Source organism: Tachysurus fulvidraco, chromosome 6 (genome assembly GCF_022655615.1).
Source record: "Tachysurus fulvidraco isolate hzauxx_2018 chromosome 6, HZAU_PFXX_2.0, whole genome shotgun sequence".
NCBI classification, from domain to species: Eukaryota; Metazoa; Chordata; class Actinopteri; order Siluriformes; family Bagridae; genus Tachysurus; species Tachysurus fulvidraco.
The window spans coordinates 13,648,224-13,655,719 of record NC_062523.1 but is presented as its reverse complement, the minus strand read 5'-3'; the positions used below and the strand labels follow the sequence as shown (position 1 = coordinate 13,655,719).

Here is a 7,496-nt window from a genome sequence, read left to right as displayed (position 1 = left end):
AAAGGAACAAAGATAATGATTTAGAGTAGACAATTCAGTGTCCTGACTTTAGTCCAAAACACAAATTGTTGAAGGACCCTAAGCAAGCAGTTCATGTGAGGACACCAACAAAAATGGCAGTGTTGAAACTCTTCTGTACTGAGGAATGGAATAAAATTCTTCTAAGCTGTTGTGCAGGACTGATCAAAAGGGCTCCCATATCAGATACTAAAGTCAAAGGTTTACATATTTTTGCCAGTCACAGCTATGTAATGCATGATCAATTTTCTCAATAATTCAATGAAGAAGTATAATATTTTTGGCTCAATTTGTTTGATTATGTTCACTTTTAGGACTGAAATTACGTATTAACCTAGAGGTTCACATACTTTTGCCTCTTACAGATATTTTACCAAAAATATTACCAAGTATAATATATTTATCTGTATAGTAACCATTTACCACTGATTGGATTTTTTTTCCCCACCCCTCTGAAGTTTAACATAGCAGACTACAGAGCAGCACAGAATGGATGTATTGTTGGTGTAAAATAGATCTATTCTTTGTAAAACATTCAATTTTAGGTATGTTCCACTTAAAAATACACAAGCAAGAGTAAAATCCACTGCTAGGGAAAAAATGTAGATATATCAGTGATGCATTTTAGTAGGGATGAGTCCATATTTTCCAATATATGATTTTCAGACTAATCATAAAATACAGAATATTAAATTTTTGAATTTAAAAGGATACATTTTATAAATGTTCTAAATTATTTCCTCGAATTTGCATATTCCTGTAAAGCTTCTTGTGAAGATGTTTACTGTTACAAGTGCTATATACTTTTATGTGGAGAAACACTGGACTTTATGGATTCAGCTTTTGATTCCATCAAAAATAAATAATAATTATATTAAAAAAAAAAAAAAAAAAGCAGTAGGGGATTCATACATGAAAGATCTCCAATAATCATGCGGCCGTGGGAAGAACTTCAGCATTCAGGAGAGCAAGCGAACCGGATGATGATCATTGAGGCAGGAATGATGGACAGAATTAAAGAGTGAGAAAGAGAGATGAATGAATGACTGAAATTCGTAAGAAAAGGTTGTGGTTATTTTATGTGATGGAGCTGTTCATGTGTTGGATATTGGCTTTGGTGCCATATGAAATAAACCCAATATAGGCCATAATTGAAATATAAACAATATATTTTTATTAGAATGAATGAAAGATACATGGAGGATATCCTAATCCTGTTGATATATAAAACATTGTAGAGGCGCCCCCCCCCCTTATTTATTTATTTATTTGCTTGCTTGCTTGCTTGCTTTCTTGCTTGTCTGATTGCTTGCCTGTCTTACAGGCACAGGGGATTTAAGGGTGGATATTTTGACATAAAAGTCATACTTTTTTTTTGAAGCACCTTAGGTATCATGGTGTATGGGTTTCGTAACAAGCAAAACAGTAGTGCTGATATAAATTCATTTAAATAGACAAAGAACTTCTAAACAAAAGTATATTTTAATTACTAATAATACATTATTTAACATCAAAATATGTGCGATATCTTAGCTAAGTATATCGTGGCATTATTTACTATTTTAATATTACATAGCCATGTCACACAGCCCTATGTGGAAGTTATGACTTTTTTCCTTTTAAAAAAATAAATTTCTTTGGGAGTGTTGTGAGTATTGCAGTCACAGACAAAATATTGAACATGCTATAGCGCAAGACGTTCTGCTTATTATACAGATAACACACGTTGAGGTTATAATTAAAGAAGTTGTCGTTAAAAAGGAAATTTCTTTTTGGGCTTCTTCATTCTGTGTGTTTGTTGTGTTGCTGTGTGCTGTCAGAACGGGGATGTGTGTAGCTGAGCATGTCTGGCAGAAGGCAGTTACAGTGCCACAGGCTTGTTTGGGCTGCAGATGCACTGTCACCATGCAATGTTCTTCATGTACATGGACTTGGCATCATCAGACTGTGGAGTCTGCCCCTCTGGGACACGATTGGGAAGAGAACTGCCTGAATATGAATGAGTAATTCATGATGTTTTGAAGGGAAGTGATGGGCATTTAGCTCATCTTTCAAACGGGCATGAAGGGTGCTATTAGACATACTGAATAGAACAGTGTTGAGTAAATGATGTGGAAAAAAGCTTGCATTAACTTTTTTTCTTCTTTTTTTCCCCCCCAGATTATTGTTGTGGTGTTCTTTCATAAATACACTTCTTCACAATGCCTACACAATTTACAGTGTTTGCACTTCTGGGAAGACCACTAGATTTTGGAGAGTGATTGTGGGGATTTGTTCATTCAGCCACAAGCGTATTAGAGAGATCAGGAACTGTTGTTCTTCTAGAGGATCATTGAGCAGTCTGCGTTTCACTTCATTCTAAAGGTGCTACATGGGCTTGAGGTCAGGTCTCTGTGCAGGACACTCAAGTTTTTCCACACCAACCTGAGCATGCCTTGTCTTCATGGTCCTCATTTTGGGTACAGGATCATTGTCATGTTGGATACACTTTAGGCCACTTAGTTCCAGCGAAGAGAAATTGTAATTCCTAAAATGGTGTATTTTCAATTTTGTTGTGCGATTGATCCATCTTCTGACCATCTAGTGCATCGTGCTTGGCTTTTTTTTAATCAATGATAGGGATGACTTCCTTTTTTTTGTACTTTCTACATCATACTGAGCTGGTGTTTAATTGTATACATGTACTCCCTGGATAAAGAATTAGTCACATCCACTGATGGCAGCGGCTTGTTATACACAGTTGAGCAGCAGGAACGAATGAAATATGGATTCCTTTTTTTTTACTTCAGGTCTTAAGCAGAACACAATTTTTCCAAGAGGGCAAGGGAACATAGAGTGGGAACTATTTGACAAGCCTGATGGAACACTGAGACTCTCATCGCAGAATGGTCAGTCCTGTAGAAAATGTGGAATTATTTGGAGCTCTGGAACTGAACGGCAGTCACCAGAAGAGTGGATTAAAATGTACCGGAAGCATCTCAGGACACTGTCAGAATCGCGCTTGTTACATGTAAGAGCTAAAGTATTAGAAATGAAATGTTGCATGTGACTATTACTACTGCTCCTTGTAGTATTCAATATGTGAGTATTTCATATAGAGTAGAACTTTCTTTTCCTCAGATTAATGCTTTGTAAGACTGCTGTGCTTTCTGAGTACAAACTATAACATTATGAATGGTACAAGCCATTTTCTGACACGATGATTAAAAATGTCCATTTATCAGGTTTGATTTTCACAATAGCATCAGATAACCATGATACTTGCAGTACCAGAGATTAGAGGTCCGAGAAGATCCGAACTACTGTATCTCGCGTGTGTGCATCGACTCGAGTCCTATTCCAACTTCTCCTCTTTTTGCCAAGACCTCTTGCGACATGTGGCTGGCGACGTCTGGCTGGTGGTTAGCTAATTTCCGTTGAAACAGACCTGTCAATCAATTTTGAATCCACGCTGTAGCGGTTACTTTAGTGTAGAGTTATGTAGGGTTAAAAAAAAAATTGCCATCGGACTTGGGTCTAATTTTTTCGGGTTTGTCTCGGGTCGGGTCTTTCTTAAAAAAAATAAAGTAAAATGCACGTCGGGTTCGGGTAAAAAGTGATTCGGGTCACTTCGGGTCAGGTACATTTCTTTAGACCCGAGAAGACCTCTACCACAGATCGCTCTTGGTCATTTAACCTGAGCAGTATGTCATCTGCTCATCGTACTGGAAATATTTGCTATTTATTTTGATGGGCTTTTATGGTGTGTTGAATATATAATGTGTTCTAAGCACAGCCGGTATATTGCACTTATATTACTTTTCTTATTCATTCATCTTCCATTACAGTTTTTCCATATGCTTCAAGCTATTATTTAAGAAAAAAACCTATTCTTGGATGTGATCCATTAGTATGAATAGCGATGTATGATTGATTAGTGGGAGATCAGTGGCCCGTCTTTATGGCAACATGCCATTCATTGCTGAGTTAGGAGTTGAAATAGTAGCTGCTTTCATCAAATTATTGATTGATGGATGGATTCATTGATGGATAGATTAAAAAAACGAGCCAGGTTAGCCATTTCTCTTCTTGTTTTGTTTTTTCCCTTTTTAACTTTCATAGAAAAACAGATGTATGCAGCTTGTTGGCTTTAGACTTGTGGATAGACAGAGCTGACAGTGGTGTTTAGTTACGTTGTGCAGCTGATCACTGGCCAAGTGTGTGCTAAGCCAGGGTTAACCTGAGAGCAATTATCCTCAGGACCATTTTTGCCCTTCTCTGCACCACATGTAAAAATGTGGTGCATTCAAACTGGTGTCTGTGTGTGCCTCTCTGTGTGTGTGTTTGTCTGTGTGTGTCTGTGTCAGATAAAGGGGGGTTTTTTAGGCTTGTAGGGCATTGGCATCACACCCACCCAAGCACTCTCTCTGGTTCCACCCCCATTTGCTTTCGTCTTGCATCAGAGAGAGAATCACCTCTCTTTGACTTTTCCTTTTTTCTTCTTCTTTAATTCATTCTTTTTATGCTGTTGAAACACACCCACCTCTCTTCTGTCCTTTTCTGAGTTGAAACACACACACACACACACACACACACACACACACACTTGTTTCTATTGTTTTCTCATCGTGTTTCTTTTCAATCAGTTCTCCAACTTATATATTTGTAGATCATTTTGCTTCCCTCTTTCCCTTCCTCCACCCCTTTCTTTCTCCGGGAGGATCATTGATTAATTCCTTTCCAGCAACTCAGCGTGGAGCATAGTCGGTCGCTTGGTTGACAGAGATCCCGCCACATTTCTCTTCTTTCCCCACCCTCACTGTGAGCTGTTGCATTAGGGCTCACATTTTTAATGCCAGATACCATTTCTCTCTCTCTCTCTCTCTCTCTCTCTCTCTCTCTCTCTCTCTCTCTCTCTCTCTCTCTCTCTCTCTCTCTCTCTCTCTCTCTCTCTCTCTCTCTCTCTCTCGCTCTCTCTCTCTCTCTGTGTGTGCTGGATCTTCAGTAGCGACTCTTGCTCTCGCTGCTGCTTCAGTCACCAGTTGAATGCGAGAGGGTGAATGTGTGTGTGCGTGTTTGTGTGTATGTGTGCGCGTGTGTGTGTGGATATGGAGGATTTTGAGCAGCGAGGTGGAGGGCTGGCTTGTCTGCCCCACTGTTAAGAATGAAGATGCTGTCCACACCTCCTGTGAGGTTTTCTTTCCGTCCATGCTAGTCTATATGACCGACTGCACTCTGTGAGTATGCACTGTTCCAGGGTGTTTGGGCTCAGCACAGGGAATCAGCAGTGTGGGAAGCGAAGGGAGTTTGCTGTGGGAGAGTTGATGGCTTCAGATGTAGCTGAGCTAAAGCACAGTAACTCAGAATGCTTTTTTGTGCTTTGATTTAAATATGTAGCCTGCATTTGTGTATTGTGCATAGCGGTTATTTTTTTTAGTGACTGCTTAAGAATTGTTACTGAATCATCATACTCTTGGTGAAATCATTTTTCTGCCATCTCTCCATGTTTGTTATTTATGACCTCTCATTAGTTAATTTCTGTGTGACCTCTTTGTGGAGGACATTCAGCATTGTTTTGCTTTCTTTTCAGACCTTCATTCATTTATTTAGGTGTGTGTGTATGTGTGTATGTGTGTATGTGTGTGTGTGTGTGTGTGTGTGTGTGTGTGTGTGTGTGTGTGTGTGTGTGTGTGTGTGTGCTTTCTGACTGACATGGCTCTTTGCACAGTTAGTGGGTTGCCTAGTCTGTCATCATCGCTCTTCATGAATGGCATTTTCTATGATGTAATTTCCCCCTCCCCCAGGTTTGCCACTTTCATTAGTTAAATGGTTTATTTGATCCAAAGCATATCTTTTTCTTCTTCTTTTTATTTTCCTGCATGTTTCTCTAGGTTGAGACGACGCTCGTTGAGTGTATCCAGGAAGTGTGTGTACTACCTATTTATCAATGTCCTTTTGTGCTGCTTTCATTTAGTCCTGAATCTCTGGTATAAATATTGAGATGACTCTGTTCCAGCTGAGCAAGTTGACTTGCTTAGGCTTATTGATTGCCCAAAATATGACAGCTCATTTGATGTCTCTGTCATTACTAAGTATTCTCCTCATTGTGCACTACAATATTTCCATTGTTCTCTCATGAACTTTTAAGATTTCCTTATAAAGGCTTTGCTTTTATTACCAACTCATCATTCATCTTGCACAAAGTTCTGGCTTTTATAAAAACAGAAGCCTTGTATTGTCTCAAAGTCTACCGATTCCCCAACGAATATCATTCTGAATAATTGATTTTTTAATTAATGTTTGGCATTACTATGGCAGTAGAGCTAGGCTATGCCATGGGCTTTGTTCCATTAGAAAGATACAAAACCAGGTCATCTGCAACAAGCAGCCATCTATGAGCCATCTTACACTGAGATGGGATGAACACTGCAGCTCTGTCTCATTCTGCTGTCCTGAGAAGTTAAATTTCACTTTTATTGACCATTCATGGACACATCAAAATATAACTCCTGTTTTCAGTAGCTCTCATAGCCGTACACACGGCATATAATGCAACAACAATGTAAACAGCTAACAACAACAACTCCCATATCAGGTTGGTAATACTGAAGTAACTCCTAATGTGGCAAATTAGTGCAAATAGGAAAATACAATAAAGATGTGTAGTAAATAAATGTACAAGATATGTGTTATAACATCGATTTTTGAAGAGATCCTATTCTATTATTATATACAGATACTTATTGCACACTTGAGGAAAGTAAAAATGTGTGTTGGTGATTTGTTGTTAATAAAACAAACTTTTTTTGTCTGTAATATTTTAGTAAAGATTAAGAATGTTTTAAGATCATGGCGTTCTCTTGACTTATATCTGCTAAGATAAAATACACATTAGTCTTTGTTTCTTCATTCAGATATCACAGATGTTCACATTTTTCTTGTGTCTGGAAAGGGCATATCTGTCATTTTAATTCCAGAAACATTTCTTTAGCAGTACAAGCTACTGGCAGATATAGCACTGAGTGATGTATCTTTCTTTGAAGAAATCCTTTTAAGCCATTTAACCTTAGCGCTGAATATTTCTAATATTTTGGACAGTGAGTGGCAGTCTCAGCACAACACACCATTTTTCTTGTTACAGTAGATGATAGAACTATGCAAAGATATTTCATTTTAGAACAACATCAGGGATCAATAAAAGGTTCTTTTATTTGGTAACTTCTGAGCCACATAGAGGGAAATGAAATGTAATATTGTCTTTTTATGAGGTTTGTGCAGATGTACTACAGTAATTGTTTGAGTTCCCAATCTCTGTAGGGTGTTGTGGATGGTCCGCCGGTGTCAGCACGGCTGTACTCATGCTGTGGCTGGTGCTTCTGAGAACTGCTCTGGGAGCGTGACTAGACCATTGCTATTGTACTTTCCCACCATTGGGCAAGGGGTGTGTGTGATGGGCTAGTGTGTTGTTCCTGGTATGCAGTGTAAGCATTATGGATATA

General features: G+C 38.5%; 1 protein-coding gene across 8 annotated transcripts in view; it reads left to right on the top strand.

Moving 5' to 3' along the window:
• Positions 1-7,496, top strand: part of tanc1b (tetratricopeptide repeat, ankyrin repeat and coiled-coil containing 1b) — a 107,951-nt gene that overhangs the window by 64,355 nt on the left and 36,100 nt on the right. Inside the window, exon 1 of one of the 8 annotated variants that reach the window (XM_047815180.1) lies at positions 3,008-3,028. The exons of 6 other annotated variants lie outside the window; for them this stretch is intronic. The gene's annotated coding sequence lies outside the window, so the exon portion shown is untranslated. Of the gene's footprint in view, positions 1-3,007; positions 3,029-5,057; positions 5,235-7,496 lie in introns of those variants that run through there. One more of the 8 variants, XM_047815179.1, reaches the window with a different exon arrangement.